This window comes from Falco peregrinus, chromosome 12, assembly GCF_023634155.1.
Source record: "Falco peregrinus isolate bFalPer1 chromosome 12, bFalPer1.pri, whole genome shotgun sequence".
Classification (NCBI taxonomy): domain Eukaryota; kingdom Metazoa; phylum Chordata; class Aves; order Falconiformes; family Falconidae; genus Falco; species Falco peregrinus.
The window spans coordinates 15606819-15626407 of NC_073732.1; the positions used below are offsets into that span (position 1 = coordinate 15606819).

Below are 19589 nucleotides of genomic sequence, written 5' to 3' on the forward strand. Positions count from 1 at the left end.
CTCAGCCCCTGCTGCTCAGCTCAGTGAAAAACTGCCAATTCACACATCGCTTTTCACAATGCAAAATACCAGCACGTTCCAGCACCAGCTGCTCTGAGCATTCCCATGGGCTGGGCCCAGGATCATACATACCAAGTGCTTGCAGGGCTGGTATGCAGGGAACCTCACCCGCAGCCCTGGTGCTGCTCTGTCCCCTCCCGCCTTCACCCTGCAAGCCAGGCCACCAGCCACAGGGACACGCAGCGCTCTCCTGGGCTGGCTGTGGGATTTCAGAGTGCCTTCCTGGAAACCCACATCTCTGAGGTGCACTTCATCAGCAGTGAAGCTGGTCCCACCGTCTGCTGTGTGAGGCTGGGGAGAGGGCTGGCAGGCAAATCGGGTCTGAGTTAGGGTTACAGGGCCAAGTCTAGTCCAGCTACTCAGAGAGTGCCTCTTTTTGTCAAAGATACTGAAATCTCCAACACAGGGGGCTACATGAGGAACAATGTCCCTAAATAAATCTCATCCTAAATATATGGCTTGTGATTTTCTTATGGTCCTGGCCCAGAGACCCCCAGTTTGGGCTCTGGAGCCTGTGGCCTCAAAAGACTCATCTGACAATCCAGCATACAGCACCAATTCCCCTCATCCTCTTGAGGGGCAGCATGCCTCACGCCAGCCTCCAGGCAACAGCAAAGCCCTGGGCATCACTCAAGCACAAGGTTCTGGGGTCCGTGAAGGTGGCTTGCAGCCTCCCACCCCATTCCCCAGCACAGCAGGGAGTCTGCATTCCCTACTCACCTACTAACAGGGGCCCAGCCCAGCTGAAGACATCTGTGTGTCTTGGAGAGTCCTAGGCTCAGAGGCTTTTCAAGGCTTGCCGATGATATGATGATACAGCCAACACCTTAAAAATTAATATATGAAAACAGGGTCTTAATGGGAGTAGACAGATTTGACTCTATACAGAGCAGAACAGACATCAGTAAGAAGTGACTGGTTTTCACCTCCACAGCAGCTGTAATTTGTGCGCACACACAAGGCAGCACTAGTTAATTAATATTTTAATACTAATATATTTAGTACCTATGACAGAAAACATCCTTATGGTCTCTAAATGTTTGTGTAATTAAGTCTTAACGTTAACTGTTATTGGAGATGAAAGAAAAAAATGCTACCCGGTCAACTTGGCATAAGTTTTACTTTTTGCGAATTATCTCTGGTAAGATGCAATTTATCCTTATTTGTTATTAAAAATAGCTGCAACAATTGCAGCCTCTGATTGCTTGTTAACTTCCTGCTAATAACGGCAGCTCAGGAGTTTCAGGTGTTGTGATTATGTGCTGTATTTGTGCAGTTTGGGAATGGTATTAACAACATACAGGAAATCTCTCCTAAAAATCGCATTGCTTCCTTCAAATCCCACAAGCACTCCTGCCTCCAAAGACCTCATCCCAAATATCTGTGGGAATTACAGGCTAAGGAGCCACAGACACAGCTGGGGCAGCTCACCAAGCCCTAAGAATGAATATCAATCAAATACTGGGTGGTGCTGAGCGTTAAGCACAGATGACCCTCCCCAGAAGTCACAGTCTTATCTGAGAGGGCAACAGGACTCAGTTTTTCACCAAAGGCAAGTTTTTCACACAGGCTGTCTTAAATTCTGCATCATTGCTCGAACATTCAGTCATACAGCAGAAATGCAAGATAATATAGTGATCTGGACTGTTCTCTGGGTTCTCCTGAGAATAACCGAGAGCAGACCTTATCCTTGTCATGCCAGCTGCTAGGCTGGACCCCAGCCCTCCAAGCAGACAGAGCCCCTCTGCATGGGCGGCACTGCTTACGGCAGAGGCAAGCGCTATCAGCCTGTACAGCCTGCCTTAGGAACTCCTAGATCAGCACAGTCTATTTTATTTAACAATCCCATTTCCTTTTCCTGAATTTCTGGAAAGAGCCTGGCATGGCTCCAGGTTTTTCTCTCTAAAGCGCAGCCTGCTTATGGAAATAAAAACATTTAGAAAGGGATTGGCCGCGCTAATTGGCTGAACACCTCCAGCAGTGCCTAGACACTCAAGGAGTAGAAAGAGGTGTGGAGCTTCACACCTTCTCCTGTAACCACAAAGACAGTCTGTTTCCAGCGCAAAGTATCTTTGCTTGTGTGTCGTCTCCCCTAGCTGCCTCTATCGGTCCGTACCAATTCCCTGCACAGCGGCGGGCAGGGGCTGCCCAAGCTCCCAGGCCCCAGCAAGCTGCACGCACGCAGGGGGATAACAAGGTTTAGGAAGGATTGATTTCATGACAAACCCCGTGCAGGAGCACAGCACACGCAGTGCTCTGCCTGCTGTAGACCACACAGATACGCGGAGCTCCTTGCAGTGGCCCCAGTATCATTTAGACCAAGTAAAAGCTAACATAATAAATAACAAATCGCTTAATTGCATTGTGGAATTTGGGGGCCTGATCTCATAACAAAATCTTTGTGGACTCCCTCATGCATCTGTGCAAACCAGGTAGGAGCAGGCAAACTGCTACAAGGATGCTGTTATGGTGTTACAATAACATCTTCAGGATGTTTGTGGCTCCATCTGGATCCACATCCATTCAAAGTGCACTCCAAAGAGCTCATCCATTACAATAATTTACAGAGGGGAGATGAGAGAAGATAGAAAAACCCTAGCTAAAACTATGCAAAGAAGGATCCACAGTTGCTCCTGCACGGTCAAGGTTGCTCTCTGTGGTTTGTTTGAACTTTCAGGGTCTGAGGGAGATGCGACTGCTCAGCCTGGAAAAGAGAAGGCTTGGGGGGATCTTATCAATGTGTATAAATATCTGCTGTAAGGGTATAAAGAAGCTGGAGCCAGGCTCTTCTGAGTGATGCCCAGTGAAAGGACAACAGGCAATTGCATAAATTGAAACACAGGTTCCACTTAAATCCACGAAAAAAAAAAGAAAATACATTTTTACTGTGAAGGTGGCCAGACACTGTAATAGGTTGCCCAGAGAGGTTGTGGAGTCTCCATCCCTGGAAATATTCAAAACCCAACTGGACACAGCACTGGGCAACCTGCCCTAGCTGACTGCTTTGAGCAGAGGGTTGGAATAGACAATCTCCAGAAGTACCTCTGACCTCGACTGTCCCTTATTTCTATAAGGAGAGATTAAAATTGGAATTAATGGAACATAAAAATATCTCAAAAAATTGGAAGAAGCTGTTGAATGAGGCATGCCACAGGTACTTCAATGGATGCTTAAGTGAAATGTTCTTGGCTTACAGATATTACAAGATAACTGTGCTGTGCTTTTTCTGTGCCCCGGGAGCCAAAAAGGGACCAAAGGGAAGCCGGCAGTCATCAAGCAGAGTGCTTTCACCTCTCAGGCTGCTTTCTTTCTGAATGGGAGAGTCAAGCCAAGTCATTGCTAAACATACATTTTTAGGATGATCATCCTGAAAACTGCATTTTTCAAAATAAAATTTCATTTAACCAGGAATATTTATCCTGTGCTTCTTTCAAATTAACATGCTACACACAGCCTTTGGCCAGTGCTGTTCATTCTGTTTGACCCTGTACTTCTCCTGGAAAGCAGGTTTGTGGGCTTTAAGATTCACAGGTTAAACACACAGTACAACTAGATATCTCCCCATTGCAGGCAGAGAAAAGCACAGAATTCTTGGCATTTTAATCACCTCATGAGGATCAATCGATGATTTTATGCTTTTTTACAGAGAAGGACAGGACAGGGAAAAAAATCACATATATCGATTCCCAGCCATCAATGAAATGAATAATAGGGTGAAATGTCCTATGTAAGTTCTTTGCAGGTCTTGTGAAAGCTGCCTGCCAAGGAAATGTAGCTGTGCATGTAGGTTGTGATTATGCTAAAGAGGCACTAAATTAGTACATTACATGCCCCATTTAGCACTACTGTGCAAAATCTGAGAGTGCTAATACATTTTGTTTCTAGGGTCAAGAATCATTAAAGAATGGATTCATGGTCATTCATTAGCCAGGAAATTAAAGTTTGACAGCTGCTTTTCAGTTCTGATTTCTCTTAAATGGCAGTATTATATTAGAAGGCTTTTTTTTTTTCCTTCAAACATTCCAGGCTGTAGAATGGTGAGTGTCATCCCTAAAGCACGGTATCCCCAAGTCATCCAGCCAGCTTTACTTTGTTAGAGTGCTGTGTGGCTTTGGGGATTATTTACAGGGGCTGAAAATGTTGCTGTGTGCTATTGAGAGTGGTTTCTTGCTTAGCTATATGGTTGTAAATGATCCAGGTTTGGAGCTGTAACTCTGCTTTCTGCTAGATTTACATTACAAAGGAATCATACATTGTGCAAGCAGAAACAAGGCCCCGCGGTCCTCTGTGGGCCACCAGCCCCCAGAGAGAAAATGGAAATTATGCATGTGTATTTACAGAGAATGAGCCCTTTCATTAAAACAAAAGGAGCAAGTAAACCAACAGTCCTCTCAACTCTCAGCAGGGCTCAGGGCAGGAGAAACCCTGCTTGCCCACGAAGGTAGGCTCATAACACGGGGCTCAGGGGAAGAAGTCCTTAGTAACCCTGACAAAATTCCTTGGATTAGGGTCTCCCTTCTGCAAAAGACTCTGCACGTGAGAAGCCTCCCTGAACTCAATGGTACAACTCACAGGAATACATGCCACATTGCAGACACAAGTGTTTGCCAAACCACCGTCCAGCCGACAAAACGTATAGTCCAAGGCAGAGATTAGCTGACACTTGAGATGGCTTTGTGCCCCACTCTGTATCAGCAGCCACTGCAAATATATAAGCAGAGATACCCCCCTTTTCTGCTTTCCAGTTTGCTCCAACTAAATTTATAACAACAACAGTAAAGGTCTTGCTTGCCCCACACAACAGCCATCCTAACGAGAGCCATGTTTTACACCTCCATAGCATTGTTCTTCCTGACATGCCTGAACACATTTTGTACACAGCAGCCAACGTCTGGGCATCCTAACTGTCCTACAGAGCTAACCCTGATGTCCTGTGTGAATACAAGTAGCTACATGCTCATCTCTCTGAAAAACTGGTATCTCTCTGCAAAAAAGCAGCACTGAAATGGCAGTTTTGCATGGGAGAAAAGCTGAAGGAAGGAGGAGAAAGAAGAAAAAAAAGATACTCTTGGGGAAAGAAAAAAAAAAAAAAAGAGAAAACGCAGCAGCCTGGAGCCTTCTATTGATCAGAGTCCATAGGCTGCCTTTGATTAATAATCTCTGCATCAATACCACAACTAATGTCATACCCAAATATGTTGCATTAAAAATGCTAACATCCAGTTGGATTGATCTAGTTATTTGTACTTACAAGAGACACTCAGTCCCAGTCAGAAGAACAGTGATATGACTGACTGTATTGCTAAACAGGAAAATGTAGGAGAAAAAAAAGTTATTTCAAATTCCACTCACCACAAAACACTGTCCTTCCCAGGCAGACTAGCAAATAACCCCCCAAACTTACGAAGTACATCTGAAAAACTAGGACACTTACAGAGCAGAAACACACCAAATCCAATAATTTATTCATTAGAAATTATTTCCTCTCTTATAAATTGGTAGAATCGAAAGGCCATATTTTATAGTGATAAAGCATTGCTCAGTTCTAAAGAGTCTGTGCTCTTTGATAAATTTCTGCTGAATGCATTTCTCTTTTGCTGAAATGTTGCTGTCCCCAGAGAGCAGAGCAGCAGACATGGAGCATCACCAGCCAGACTTTGGGTTTAAGTGCTTTACCCAGTCCTGTCTTAGAGGTGTTCTGTATCAGAACAATCTGCCTCTACCCTCGAGGATTATTCAGCTGCCCTATTACAACTTGCTGTTAATGTGCCTCCAGCCCCAAGGGTGACAAGATGCAGGAACTGGGCCTCAAGCATGGTCTGGTTGGAAGGACCTCAGTGGGGATCCAGCCTCTGCATGATGTGATCCCAGAGTCTTCATGGTGTGCAGCGTTTCTTGGACCCCATGAACATATTTCCACAAAATGCAGCTGATGGTCTGTCATAACCAAGTGACTCCAGGAGCTGCAGCCCTCCTGAGAACACACGAGTACACAGGAAACACAGAAATACCCAGATCCTCAAACAAATCCACAGAGAGCTGCTGACACGCAGCTTTGATGCTGGCAGCCTAGGCGCTACATTTTCTCTGCTCAACTCCCAGTTGTACTTGCTGGTACAATCACAAATGAGCAGAGTCAGGGACCCAGACAGCCCTGCTACACTGGGACCAGTCCGCACGGCCCCAGTCAGGTAAGGACATTTTGTGCCCTTTCCTGTTGCTGCTTTCTGCCACTAGCCCCATCACAGCCATCTCACTCCAACAGCATCTCCGGGCCATGTTTCACAATGCTGACAATTATTCTTCTGCCAGGCTGTGAAAAACCAACTCTAGCTAATGTGTTCTGGAGATACCCCCTCCCTGCCACCCTAGAAAAGATGCTGCAGGAGGCAGATGTGCAAGCCCAAGGCAGCGGAGAGGAAGGTGCTTGAAAACGCTTGATGAGTCTCCTGGGCCGAGTGTTATCTCCCGTTTCCTTTGAGAGCCCACAAGAGACGGCCTTCCCAAAGCAACCTCTGAGGTGGCCCGCTCAGCTTTTGTCTCCCTCAGCAAAAAAATTTCTGCCCCAGCGGCTCTGAACAAGGCTTCCATTAACTCCGTCCCCGTGAGGGCAGCACGTGGGACAAAAAGCCCAACACTGCGTCCCGGCCCTCAGACAAGCCTGGAAACAAATGTTGCAGGAATTTGTCAGAATAAAATCACCCGCTCGGTGTCACCGCATAAATTTACCTACCTCAGCGCCTATTCAGGGCCCTTCCAAAAGGGCAATATTAACAGAGAGAGATCGGACACTGTCTCTATAGCAACACCACCCCGGAAAAATTACGGTTGCCCCAGCAAAGGGAATCCCTGTTTTAGGAGCCCCACCAAGGTAGGGGTTAGTCTTGATTTTAAAAACAATTCCCCTTTGACTTACTTTTCTTCATTGCAATAAAAACATTTAAGCAACAAGAAAGCAGCAACCTGAGCAGAAGGAGGGCAATTGGACAATGCCCAGTGTGGAAGGGATACAGCAGAGCTATGGTGTGCAGCACTGCAACACGCACGGCTGTCAACAAAGTAAATCACCAGTCCACTGCTGCAGGGACCTTGCAGGCAGGGAGAGCTTTACTGATGCTATTAGTCCCAAAGCAAATTCCAATGCACAAGTTATCTGGATGCTGCACCTGAAAACTAGAACGAAAAGCATAGGTAAGAGTTCCAGTTTCCATTGAATCAATAATCATCTCTTCCCCCTCCAAAAAAGTTCCTGAAATTAAATTAAGTGCCTTTAAATTGTGAGGAAAACAAAGGCAAGAAGAGCCAAGAAAGCTGTTTGAGAGCATGAACTACAGGAGGAAATCGGGACTTGCTGAAATGAAATACTGCAGGAGATATTAAAGCCAATCTAGCCAAAGATCCTTTAGCTCTTAAATCAAGGGGGCAGATCTGCTGTATGTGCGGTAGAAATGAATGAGACTTTAAGTATGCCCCAAACTAGATAAGCACAATGCCCCAGTTTGTGCATACAGAGATGGGAGCCTGAGAGCAGCGACTGGGTGACTAATGGGAACAAGCATGAGAAATAGTGTCATTTGGGGAAATCAGCCCACACAGCCTCCATTCAGGGCTTACGCGTTGCATAGCCAGCAGCAACTCCATTTGCCTGCTTTTCATGCTAGTGGCATGATCCAACCTTGAGCCTCCGGTAATGCTTTCAGTGTTGGCAAGCATTTGAAACACTTGGAAGTTTGGGTCTCAGGTGATGAATTTCTAAATTTAGTATGCAAGAAGCAGTTCTGGAAGGCAGGTGATCCAGCAGCCTCACAGACACTTTCACTTCATGATTCTTGACAATTTATGACATTGATCTGCATTAAAACCAAAGGAGAAAGCTTGAAATAGCCCCATAATTATGCTGCAGAAAAGCCTTAGATGACCTTCCATTAACACCTACTCTGCACTAAATGCTGAGTATCAATTCACACCAAGATGAAAACTGGTCTTGTAGCTGTGTTTAATATGACAGAGGGCTCAGCACCCCACTGCTACCCTGGCTGCAGATTTGTCCACCTGCTCACAGGTATCCTAGTGAAGGTATCCTGAATGATGGGAAAGGCTCAACAAGCTCTGCTAGAAGGGTGTTTGAGTAGACGTCTGGAGGAAAGACCCTGAAGTGTGTGTCTGAGCTGTGGCTTCACACAAGCACTTTCTCCCACTGAAGTAAAGACTTCCAGATCTGAAACTATCATAAACTACTTGGGGCTAATCTGTCTGTCCAAGCTCCAGCTGGAAAGTAAACTCATCCAGCTGAAATACTGCTGGAAAGGTTAATGCTTAGGAGAGGTGTTTAAGTCCTGGGAAGGCAGGAGCTAAGTCAGTTCAGATGAGACATCTACTTCTAAGATACGTTTGTACAGTTAAATTATGCTTGCAAATAATACGTACTGTGGGATGGCTTCAACAAGTAGGAAAGATAAATTGTAATACATTTGCACCTGATGGTTTCACAAAGGACAGCATGCAGGGGTGCCTTCTCTGTGGCTCTTTACTCTTACAGATACACCAGATTCCTCCCTCTGCTTGCTTCCCCACCCTTCCTAGGGCTCTGGGCTCCTCCAGCTCCATAGCACTGGGCCCGGCACCAGCTCCTTGCCTGGCCTTCTGGAATCTCACCCCAGAAGAGAGTGGAACAGGGAGAAAAACACTCCAGTAGAAAACCCCACTGCATGGCTTGTAAGACCTCCTATCCACAGCCAATGTATAATCACAGTTCATAACAGCAAACAGCCCCCTCCAGATACCTGCCAAAAGCTTTCAGAGACCAGTATGGTCCTAAGACATGCTCCCTTCTTGGTCTCCGTTTCTAACCTGCCAGATTTACTGGATAACCTTCTCTGCAAAGTGATTGTCTCAGTCCCAGTGGTGAGAAATATTTAGAGGCTGATGCTACATTTGATAAACAGCACAACCCTTGGCAAGCAGCTAGCCAGACCCTTCCCCTCAGCGGTGACCACAGCTTCTCCTTATTAAGCTCTTTATGTCATTAAGTGGTCCCCCTGGGAACAGCAGAAAGCACAACTGGGAACATTAATGATGATCTACAGCATTACAAAAAAAAGCTCAATGAATCAATGCCTCGTGCCTTATTCCCATAGCTGTGACCTGTCCCCATTAGTAACAGGAGAGAGTGTGAACTGGGAGAGACCTCCCCTTCTCCTTTTTCTCCCTTGGGGGGTCTGTACTGCTCAGCACTGATAGCTGCTTGCAGGCAGCCAAGGTGACTCTGGCTGACTTGTTGCCCTCACACATCCCTTGTGTCAGTCCTCAATGATATGGTGCAGACACCAGAAGCTGGGACCAACACTGGCTCTGTCACACATCTCTTCTGTCAGCTGGTGGCAGCTACATTCACTACAAAAGCAAACACCCACCTTCTCTCGTGACAAAAATGAGCCATCAGTGGGCACCAGGGCTCAGGAGTGCAACCTGTGGGAAATATGAGGCAGAAAGGGAGGATTAGGAGTTTTTAGGCTGCTTTAATAAAACCCAAAAAGCATGCATAAGACACCAGCTTACGCAAATGGAAAGCAGCTCTTACCTCCCGAAATGAAGATCTGAGGCACATGTTCAAAGTGTACCACAGGAACCCAGGTGCATGGCCAGGGGATTAGGAAAGGGCTTTACACCTGCCCACATTCACTCACAGCTGGATTCATACCCCGATCAAACAGCTTATAGCAGCAGGAGGGACTGGGTGAAGGAAGGGGTCAGGGGGATGAAGCTTTGTGATTGTTGCAAGGTGATTAAGACAGACCCACATCACACACAGCCACGAGCTGACATGCTCTGCAACTGCCACCAGCATCTCTTGTCCATGTCCCCTGTCCTGCTGCAGAGCCCTGGGGAATGACTGCTTGAGAGGTTCCCGCAGTAATACTCTGCGGGCAAGGACTGTCTGCAGGAACAGACCTGTGCTTGTCTGCCCTGGGCTACACAATAGGGACATAGGGGTTTCTACCTGCAGGAATAAAGATTGGTGAAAAACTTGGAAACTTGATCGCATGTTGCCCATACTTCACGTACATGCTCGGCAAATAAACCAGCAACCCTCAATTATGTTAAATTCTATACTTAAGGTCACTCAGCCACAGGGTAGGGAGGTATGTGCATGTACCTATCCATGGCACAAAAGCAGCTCCAAGGCTGTCTGCAGGGAGTGGTGCTACACAGGCCTTGGGTTTCCCTCGTTCTTCTGAGTACCTAGTACTGTATTTTTTTTCCCCTTAGAGTAACGGCAAGGACTATATGAAATGAAATACTTTTGCATTTCTTCGCAAGGGATTTTTTTTGCAGGGCTAGGAGTCCCCTCTCCAGCAATGGTAATATGAGAGCTCAGTGTTCACGTAGGATGGCACTGAGGGGGCACAGCAGTAATAGGGCTTATACAGACCGTAGATAAGGGGACTGCGGACCTTTACAGCTTTCTAGCAGGCTTGGCAGGAATCTCTATGGCACACAGGGTACAGGTCCCAGGACACTGATAATGATGCTCACGCTGGTACCAGTCAATCTCTTCCACCTTTCCCCGAGATCCTGCTTTCTTGCAAAAAGGATTAACTAATAACAGTTGCCTGTAGGAAGGGAGAAACAAAAATTAATGGATTTGTCTGAGCTCCCTATGAATGTATGTCAGGCAGTCACAGCCATCCTTTCCTAGGCCTGCTATGCTTTTGATAGAGAGGAAAAAAAAAAAAAAAGGGTGAGGAGTGGGGGGGTGTTGGGCTATGTGGCTGCCTTGTGCACCTGCCTACCTCCCCACAGCAAGGTAACCATATACCTGTGAAAAAAATTACCACTTCCCCACCTTGCTTTTCCTCAGGCACAAACCACAGCTCCTGCTCTCCCCAAACACCGTTCCACTTCACCAGCCCATCAGTGCCCGCTGGTCCTCCAGGCTTCTCCACCTGGCCACCATGAGTGACCACCACCACGGAGTCCAGCCTAGACATGGCCAGGATGTGCTCCAGCCACTTGACCCGGTGTTACCAACATGGTGGCTAGGTCTGTTCCTCAGAAGAGAGCTTTCACCAGGTGTATGCTCAGCCAGTATCAGCGAGCTGCAGCTAGGGACTGTCTGGTGTCACACAGACATTTATCCAAGTGTCTCTGATGGGCTTGTCCTGGCCTTGCCACCAGGCAATTTAACCTCAGGGATTTAAAACCTCAGAGAGTGTCAGCCTGACAGTACTGCCCCCTCAGATGGAAAATCCCAGAACAAGACAGTGCAAAGCAACCCTGTCCAGCAGCTCCCAGTCCAGGAGAGCTACAAATCTTCCTAGAAGGGTAGGACATAGCAGGGACTTAATCTATTTTGGCCTTTCTGCTGAAAAGCACAACAAAAGAGCCTGTGTTAGCAACAGCTCACGCCAAAAATCTGCCTTTAACACCACTACGGTGCCCAGTGCTGTTAGCAGCGGTCCCCTTGCCCCTTCATAAACCCCTCAAGAACAAAATGCATTGCGGGGTCCAGGAGCCCTGCTCCAGCTCATGCTGCCTCATTACCTCCTCAGCCTTGTTAGCCTTTGTCTCCAATGTAGATGGTAAACTCTCAGGGGCAGTGACCATGACTTAGTTCACCGAGTGCCAGACAACTGCTGGAGCTCAGTTAATGATGAGACAACTCCCATAGGCCTATTGTCTTAAGTGGAGTTTTGGCTAAGTGAAGACTTCAGGGATTTGCCCAATAATCAGTCAGTAATTCAGGATGCACTTAAAGACACATTCAATGTGCCTTTGCAGCAACATCCTTGGGAAGTAAGCATTTGTAGTACAGAGCACAACTGCGAGGAAGTCTAATATTAATTAGGAAGCAAACTCAAGGGCCCTGAATAGGCCCTTATAACAAAAGATCTTTTATTGAATAACTGTAGAGGAGTGCAATGCCAAAGTTTTCAAGCCAAAGTAACAATAAACGAACTGCAATGAATGCCTTTAAGACCAGTCTGTAAATTCAGCCTTGGCTTAAACAAAACAAGGAGCTTCTAAAAACAACTTTTAATAACTGTAAGAGGAAAAAAGAATGAATATAAACTTAAATAAAATACACAGGTTGATTCAACCTGTTTCAGCTGATAAACGGCGTGGTACTTGTTCTGTGCCAAAGTGACACTTGACCTCTATATATCTTCTTAATGAAGTCAGCAGAGAAAGACACCCAGTGAGCTTTTGTAACACTGCAAGCGAGTTGCAAGCTGGGCTTCACTAATGGGAGCTGTCACTTGGTTTTTTCCAGGTCACAAACTAAGAAGAGCAATTAAATCAAATTGGAGGCTGTACAGATTGGAGCAAGCCTCAATAGACCAGGTACCTAAATCATTAAAGACATAGTTCTTTTCCATGATAAATTGTTGAGGAGAGTGAAACATGCTGCTGGTCATTAATCTAGGCTAATCAGCTTGAAAGCTGGGTTGTTTTATTTAGTAATTAACTGGTTATTTGAAAAAAATGATACATGGCCTATAGAGCTGCCATCCAGCAGATAATAATGCAGAGCAGTGGGGAATCTCTTGAGGGCAATTCATGTCTTTTCAATTATAGCCATTGGCAAACTGAAAAATGGCTCTAGGTTTGTATTGACACATAGTAAAGTAACACACTCCAATGAACATAGCAGGAATCTTGTTGCATGCTGGTAATTGCTCTAGCCTGCCCCTCACACAAACTGCACTACAGCAAACCAAACATTTTGGAGGTATCCCTCTTCCCCTCCCTTGGATTTAGAGTTGGTGTTTGTCAGACCCTTCTGCTAGAATTGGGGGAAAAGACCTGCTGTGTGTCGGTGGGCAGGTCTGCAACAATGGGGGACCAGCATACTCTTTCCCTACATCAATGCGCACTAACCAGTCTGGACTTCTCCAGAAGTGCTCCACAGGATCCCCACCTGGCTGAGACCAAATGCAGTCTAAGCAAAGAACCTTAAGCCTATTTCCTGGGGAACCTGCTGAGCAGGGACACCAGTTCATGTCCCCTGTTTATTGATGGACAAAATACTCAGGACTGGCTGTCTATCTTTGTGCTGCAGCAAAATCAGAGTGAGAAAGTCTCTTTGCAAGAATATACCGTAGGAATGGTGTAGTAATCCTCTAACTGAGAGCAACCAGCCAGTCCCACCTACCACATCAGTGAAAGGTCACTGTCTTCCAGACCCAGCCACAGCTATGACAGGGTTTTTCACACTCAGCCCTTCCAGTCATTTTCAACAGGGGCATCTAACTCCTTTGCTCTAGACATGGATGTATAAACAAACAGCTCTCCTTTGGTGACTGAGATATATCTTTTAGCCTCACCAAGAATTGCTTCCAGGTGTCCAGAAAAAGCCACTCAAATGCAGGGATCGTGTAAGTGAACCACATGTTTCCAGAATGGATTTTTGTCCTTTGGTTAAAATTCTACTGGAAAAAAGCCTCTGGACATAGAAAAAAATAAAACCACTCCATTAAATTATATTGAATACACAGACAACAGCTCTGGCTCAAAAAGCTCCTGAACCACGAGTTGCTGGCAGACCACACCGGAGTACCATGCACACTTGCTCTGTTTTTCACTCTACCCTAGGCATGTACTGCTGGCAAATGTAGGAGACAGGATACTGGGCTACCCGGACCAGTGGTCTGATGCAGCATGACTGCTCTTTTGTTAGGTATGTTCTCTCTGTTAAGATTCAGAGGAAAAGAAATGTGTGGCTGACACAACAGCACTAGGAATCCAGGCTGGAGGGACAGGCAGCACCATTAGCAGGTAGGTAAGCATTGTGCAGATGGACAGGCTTGTAGCTCAGTCACTATATAACCAACTGTACTTCAAACAATATTTCCTCCTTTGAGAGCCTTTGATGGAGATTTTGGAGGCAGGAGGAGAAAAGAAAGAGGCTGTTCAATGGGGCAAGAAGTAGCATCCACCATGCAGAAGCAGCATCCACCATGCACACAAAGCTTGCAAATACAGGCCGTGCAGGGTTATTAAACCTGGTTGTGGGGGTCAGGATCGCCCCAGAGCCAGCAGCATCCCACAGAGCAAGCAAAGCAAGCTCCAGTCAGCTTAAAAAAGCACCCGTTAATGAAAAACTTTGCCAGGAAAGCAGATCACATCAAGGCCACACAGAAGCCTCAGATCCTTTAAGCTGCACTTTGAAGACCAGTGGTGACAGACTGACAGATAAAGGCAAGGTCACAGGCCATCAAGACCCCCTCCAACACACCGTGCAGCTGAGTTGGAAAAAAGAAGAAAAATCATTGTTGCTATTTGACTAAACATTATAAACTAAAAATAGCTGAATATCTCTGATTAGGAGAATTCCAAGGGCTTACAATCCTTGCCACTTGGGGTCCAATTTTTCTCTCTTTTATTATGGGCATTAGGTTCTGGACAATACCAGGGCTACAGAGGGCATATGTTAAGTTAGTCTAAGCCTGCACCACGCGAACCTTTGCACCCTGTAGGCTACTTTGTCGAATATTTCTGTCTCCAAATGAGCTGTAAAGGTTGCAGTTTTTCTGGCAGCAGCCAGCACAGATCCCATTAACACATTTCACAAGTATAATTTTCAACAGCATTAATAATTGTCCTCATAAAAGTCCATAAGAGGAACTTAATGGACTAGACTGTTTTTATTTCCATGAAATTCCTGCTCTTTTAAAAGCTCTCCATGCCTGGATTTAATATTTTCTACTTTCAGACCTCGACCAACTGTTTCCAGGCATAAACTTTCTTACTTCAAGTGTGCTAATGCCAAATGAAAAGCAAAGTGATCTGAAGTTCAGCCAGACCCTGCAAGTTAGGTTGAAAAAGTCAAAGATGAAAGGGGTGCACCTGCCAGTCACCCTGAGATGACCAGGGTGGGACTCTGGGGAATCGTTAGCTCTAATCAAGGAATTTTTGATTGCACCAAAGACCTCATCAGCCTTTGAGAATGCTCACTGCAAGGTCTATCCCACAAAGGATGGCGACCAGTGGACACAGCCACAACAGATGTAAAATCACGACCCAGTTCCAGACCAGGATCTTGGGCCTGGGGTCAGGTACTGGAGGGGCAGCAGCCAGGACTGTTGAGCTGTGTTTGCACGTTTGGCTCATTCAGCCACTCTTAGTTTCCATCAGCAAAGTACGGTACCATATCTGTGGGCACAGAATACTCTGATCAGTGAAAAGCAACATCACAACGTATTCTGGCTGAGGCTGGGAGAGCGAGCCTAGAAAGGAGGGAACAGAATTACTAACCTCTAAGTTCAACACTCAGTCATAATTAACACTCTGGGGAAACGCATCCTGTTCAAGACAGCTCCTAATTCAGCAGATAAAAGGCAGAACAAGATTTCAGTGTGGGAAGCTACAGCACAAACTTAGTCAAAGTAGGGTGGTAACGTTTATCAATGACCATAATAAGCTTAGCAAACCTATCTGGTGCCAAGACCCATTGCAGAGGGCTGTTAAATCAGCCCTCAATATTTCTTTATTGTGCGTCTCTTTTAGCCCAGCCAGAAGCTACAGGTTTGGTGCAGATGATCACAGTGACACGTTCTGGTCTTAGCACCTAGAAATACCAAGTGGCAGGAATTGAAACACTTGTGCAAAACTGCTCACAAGCAGGTAATGGATTTTTATTTGTTCCCTGACATCTCTAAATTCCCCAAGACATTCTGTTTATAAGAAAATAAGGAAGAAATTGAAGATGTAAAAATACTTTTGTTTACAAAGTATTTATCTTGCACCGGAAAATGGCCTCGTAAAAACAAACAAACAAGAAAAAAAAAAATTACAAAAACTGGGACTGGCTCAAATACTTCATACCAAGGATCACTGAATTCCTTTGATTTCCAGTCAGTGGAAACAAACAGTAGAAAAAAACTTCAGTTCAGTCAGAGGGCACACACCCAAGCAATATCAAGCAACCTTGAAAATCCAAGATTAATATTGACAGGAAAACCCAAGATGATCATCGGTGTGCATTATACCTCAGAATCTCTCTCCTGTTAACCAAGCAAACTCCTCACACCTCAGGCGTACCTTAGACCTAACCAGGTCTATTTTCAGCTTCTAATAAATGAAACCAATGTGTGTTACCTTGAAAATGTTTGCTTGAAGAGCTATACAGCCAGCTGGCCAACCCCTTCCTCTTTATCACCACCTAAACCCCTGTTTTGCATGTGGGTATTTGACTGGGACAATCTTTTCTGAGTCAATTCTGCCCTTGCTGTTCATCAGTAACTGCAAGCAAACTTCACAGCACTGTTACAGTGCTGACCAAGCAAAATATAACTAACAGAAATGACGTTCTGGAGGACTCGAAAACCTGAATACTGGCAAAATTACTGGGGGGGGGGGGGGGGGGGGGGAAGTTCCACAAACACTTGGGAATTTATGCCATGGTTTTCCCAAAAGGATTTTGACTTAAGACTTTGCATACCCCTTCAGTCCTGCCATCTAACACAATATGATTCCACGGAGATCCTTTTGTCTCTTGACTCTAAACTAAGCCTTACATACGGGAAAGCTATTTCTAGGAGGACTCAGAGAAAAGAGATTTCAGACACAGCATACTTGAACAGTGAGACACTTCCAGAGAAAAAGGCCATACCAAAGCACTGGGTTTAGAATTCTAATAAGCAAAAAAGCCACCCTTGTATTTCTCATCAGCCACGTGGGTTTGCACAATTAAAACACAATAGTTTCTCCCAGGGCTTTGTTGAGGTCCAGAATAGCTCTATGTAAGTGTGCAGCATGGCATACCATGGCTATTCTCTTCTCCCTGCAGGTCTGTCTCCTTAAAGCAGCTCCTCTGCTCCATGCAAACCTGCTTCTCCCTGGCTGTTGGAAAGGAGTCGTGGTTTTACTTGTGCTGTGCTTGAGCAGTGTTTCTGGTAATCTCTAGGACCAGGTGTTGGTAAACTCCAGAAAATACTTGGTTCAGGTCACACTGAAGCCTTTGTTCAGTGAGTATTTCCTTAAAGCAGAAGGCAATTTTCACATTAACATTTATTGTAAAATTAATCAGGCCCAAGGAACCTGACAATTTCTGGAAAAACCTCCTGCCATACATTTTGGAGGTCCATGAATGAACTTTTTTGATAGAGGAAAGGTCTTGTTCAGGGATTTCTAGCTGCTACTTATCCTAAAATCAACCGTGCAGGTAACCACCAGTGCAGCCAACGGTTCCAAGCTGAATGCTTACAATACAGTCTGAATATGGCTCAACACACATTTCCACTTTCTGAGGTGGCGTTGAGAGAGGCTACTTAAGGACTGCTTGGTTCTTCTCCATTACAAATTCTTAATTATCAGTGGCTGAGAAAACATTACCAACATGTATCTCAGATGATTTCATTGTTGCTGTTGAATGTAGAGTGAAAATGCTGAGAATCTCTACAGCTTCCTAGAACTCAACTTTAGGTTTATTAGGAGAAAAGGCTAGTTCTCAAATATTTTCTTAACAAAGAACCTGGCCTTTTTGGGGTTAATATACAGTTTTGGATCATTTGGAAGAATATATTTGAAGCAAACAGCTTCTGAAGGACCAGAGATAATGAACTGACACCAGTCAATACAGGTAGTCCCAGACTGTCATATACATATACATGGTGCCCGAGGAGGCCACACACCAAACCTTTTACATAAAAAGACCAGTATTTTAAATGGCAGTTTAACATGTTCTTGACTTTGTTTTATAACAGCATCCAGCCATCAGTCTGCACAGGAACGGTAGTTTGTTACCATGCAAGAAGTCCTACTCTAAAGCCTCAACAGGGTGGAGAGCTGCTCCCAGCTGTGTTTGGCTTGATGAGCTCCTGCTAGCAGGGAAGCTGGAAGATGCTGCCTCACAGACAGTCCAGCTAGCTCTCTAGGAGGCCGCCATTCCCTTGCCCACAGGAACTCACTACTGTCTCCTACTGAAGCACCAGGCTGTCTTTTTCCCTGCTGCTTCCTTCACCTGAGCCGCCCGCAAGCTCTGGCTGAGCCTTTCTGGGAACTGCTTCTTTCAGAAGGGGAGCAGCATCTGCAAGTTAATTGCAAGCCTCCTTCCTTGTGTAGGGTGCACATAGGGACACAGGTCATCTAAAAGCAAAAGTCACATAAGCTGAGCTTGTTGTACAAAAAGGGGATAGTAGCATCTTCGAACATGTGAAAAAGCCAGGCACCTGAACAGGGTAGTGGCTGGGAAATAAACGTCTGCTGTACACAGCTTTGGCTGGCTCAGCCAGCACGGCCACCCCCGCTACACACATTTGCAGATGGATGCAAAAATACTGCAGCTTTACAGGATGGACAGGCTCTTCTCTCTCATAGGGCTGATGGCTGCTAACTTTCTTTGTCCATTTCACAGCTTCTGCTGAAAAGAAAAAAAAAAAAAAACCCAAAAAGAAAAAAACCCAACCCCTGCTTTTGCAAAAGCAAGAAACAGGTCTCACTTCTCCCTCCTGGCTGGGATTTCAGTCAGGGCCAGCACAGTGAGGGCCTTGTTCTCTCCTAGAAGTTCAAGACAGTTTTGTTCAGTGGAAATAGAGGCTTCAGCAGCTGCTTTTTTTGTAAAAGGAAACTTATAGACAATAGGTGAATCATCCCCAAAAGCAGTCACTTAACATCACCCACAAAAGCTTCCAGGCTCATGATCAACAAGCCCCTCTGAACTAATATAGGAAGAATTACAGTGGAATTTTCCTGAAGCATGAAGCTTTACCTCTCTCCTTTTTGCTGGGAACGTAATTACAATCGCGTCTCCCCTCCCTACAGCTCTGAATTATCCAAGACAAGTCTGCAACACGGTAAAATGTGAACAGTAGATCGTAGGACTTATCCCATCTCAGCACCTGGTGGTGAAATCCATGCTGGCCTCTTCCTTGTTCTTTGACCTTAGATGACTTTTTAGCATGTGACCGCATTAACCTCAAAAGCAAAGCTGTGTTTTTCTGAGACACAAAGGGAAAGGAAGCACCATTAGTTCAACCCACAAAGGCAATAAACAGCACATGCTATACCAATTTGTGTGTCCACTGAGGATATAAAAAGCTGTTGATTAATTTTTGAATACAGCTGTGGAGGGGACCCACCCTGCAAGCTGGTGGACACTAGTCTAGAGAAGCAGGGTCCAACTGTCTGCAAAGGCTGTCTCTTGTAGATTCACCTAACAGTGTTTGGGTTAATGTTTCATATGTAATTTGCAACTGCAGATGTGCAGGTAGGCACTTTTCAAACAGATTCATTGTGATTGAGGTTCTCTACCATTTTAGCTTGCAAACTGGCCTAAATAAAGGTTTCGTGCAGTTCGTGTGCAAAAAAACCTGTAGGTGAATGTGGAGATGTGAAGCAAAGGAAAGGCAGATCTGCTTTAATTTTCACCCTTGACCAAAATATGAAATAAACAACAAAGCCTGTAGTGAACAAAGACCAAAGGTAGCATGGAAAAAATTTAAAAATCTTTGTTAATGACACCATTCTTCTGGGGCATGTCCTCACTGAATTACACACAGCTGAATTACTCCAGACATCCAGGGTGA

At 45.4% G+C, this 19589-nt stretch overlaps 1 long non-coding RNA gene across 1 annotated transcript in view; it reads right to left on the bottom strand.

Moving 5' to 3' along the window:
• LOC114012252 (uncharacterized) overlaps positions 1 to 19589 on the bottom strand; it is a 46293-nt gene that overhangs the window by 21681 nt on the left and 5023 nt on the right. Inside the window, exons 3-4 of the long non-coding RNA XR_008749454.1 lie at positions 9474 to 9528; positions 781 to 886 (exon numbers count right to left, since the gene is read on the bottom strand). This is a non-coding gene — a long non-coding RNA (uncharacterized LOC114012252). The remainder of the gene's footprint in view (positions 1 to 780; positions 887 to 9473; positions 9529 to 19589) is intronic.